This window comes from Octopus bimaculoides, chromosome 2 (genome assembly GCF_001194135.2).
Source record: "Octopus bimaculoides isolate UCB-OBI-ISO-001 chromosome 2, ASM119413v2, whole genome shotgun sequence".
NCBI lineage: Eukaryota > Metazoa > Mollusca > Cephalopoda > Octopoda > Octopodidae > Octopus > Octopus bimaculoides.
Window position 1 is genome coordinate 13,749,590 of NC_068982.1, and position 1,977 is coordinate 13,751,566.

At 34.0% G+C, this 1,977-nt stretch overlaps 1 long non-coding RNA gene across 1 annotated transcript in view; it reads right to left on the reverse strand.

Moving 5' to 3' along the window:
• Positions 1–314: 314 nt before the first annotated feature.
• The window catches only part of LOC128247096 (uncharacterized), a 3,781-nt gene continuing 2,118 nt past the window's right edge, over positions 315–1,977 (reverse strand). Inside the window, exon 2 of the long non-coding RNA XR_008263517.1 lies at positions 315–1,573. This is a non-coding gene — a long non-coding RNA (uncharacterized LOC128247096). The remainder of the gene's footprint in view (positions 1,574–1,977) is intronic.

Below are 1,977 nucleotides of genomic sequence, written 5' to 3' on the forward strand. Positions count from 1 at the left end.
ATATTCATACAAAAATAAGAATAAAAGGAATCAAATCGGTGGGGTGGGTAATCTAAGAAACAATAAGAGAAAATCTGGATAGTAAAGTAAGATACATCTAAGCTATTTAGACGGGTTGGAGAAGGGTAATGAGGAGAAATCTAAATGTAGAAGAAGATAAAAAGAAAAATAGATATAGATACAGAGATCTTAAAGGTCGTAAGGGATAGATATATATGAGCTGTGTTTGCCTATATCAGTGGTGGGTCGTAAATAAGTAGTGTCAGGTTAGAGTAAACTTGAAATATGATATTCTTGTGGTGAGTGGTCAACCTAGGTGAATTACAACTTAATTATATATATATATATATATAATATAAATAATATATAAACATATGCATATATCCATACCTACATTTATATGTATACATACATGCATATATGGGTACAGGACATCACAAAAACATGTTAAACACAATGAGAAACGAAAACATAAACACGAAAACAGAAAACGAACTTTTTTCGAACAACGAAAAAACAGGGAAGCATATACATATATGTATGGACATATATATATGGATTTACTTTTCGTAATGAGATAAAAATACCAAGGCTGTGTAGATTTTAGAACATTTATAAATAGAAGGTCTTACAGCTGTTTCCAGGATATTTATTATATCCCTTCATCGGAGACGGTGTGAGAAGATGGTTAAGCAATAGTTAATTTAGATAAGATACGGAATAGAGAGTGAATTGGAGGAACGAAAATAGATGTGTGATATGCAGGGATATTGTATTTGTAAATCCATTATTTAGGTAGAATAGTATACATATAAGATTCCAATACCTTATGAGTAAAATCCAATAGTCTTTAAAATTGGTCATTCCAAGTATAGAGTTTATACACAGTATTATTGAATCAAGGGTTTTATATATATATATTGTGGCATTTTGTTCCGTATAGCATCCAGCTGTAAAAATCCTGCCAAAATAGTCACAGAAATCTGGTGCAGGCTTCAGCCTGGCCGGCTCTTGTAGCACCTTCCCACCTATGCTAACAAGACAGACGTTAAATGATGATGATGACGATGATGACTATGATATATATATATATATATATATATATCATCATCATCATCATCATCATTGCCGAGGTTCAATTTGTCTTTCATTCTTTCGATAAAATAAGCACTGCTGGGGGAGGGGTTCAGTAGGTCTTGTGCCGAAAATTTGAAACCAATATAAAATATATGTGTGTGTGTTTACCGTTTTACAAAATTAATTGATAGTGCTTTATGAAGGACCAAGTCCAGCCGGCAATGTACGAATGCTTGTGCTTGACTGTTCAACCATTTCATGCAAGGTCTCACCTTCCACAACAAAATGTCTCTCTGATCGTGACTTGTCTACGAGGCAAGCGTCACTTTCCTTGAAACATCTCATCCAGTTTTGTGCCATTTATTCGATGACTATTCTTGAATCTTCCACATCATCATCTTTCTTTTGCTGCTGCCATTAAACTCAATCCTTTTTTACCTCAGGTAACGTAAAATCGCTCTCATCGCAATTCGTTTTGTATCACTCACCATCAAAGCTGTAAGATAAAGAACAAACAGTGAACGTTAATATGTTATAAAAGAAAATAAAGAATAAGCAACGAGTGGACAAGTTGTATCAAATTAATCATAACATGGCGATAGAAGTTGCCAAAAATCATCAGTGAAAATCCGAAAAGACTTTCGGCTCAACCTGGTATATATATATATATATATATATAAACTCACATTCGCTAGCTTTCTTACAAAGGGGTTTAATGCTCTTAGCTTAGACATTTTTAGGGGAAATCAGATCGAACCATTTCAAGTGTAAATGCCCGTAACGGTCGTGATTTCTGGGACTTGATTGGGAAATGAAGGCCTTCTAATTGTTGTTTCTCTTGTCCGCCTTGTATCGTCTATATGTCCGAATGTTTTATTGTACTCTACTGCGTTTTTGTTC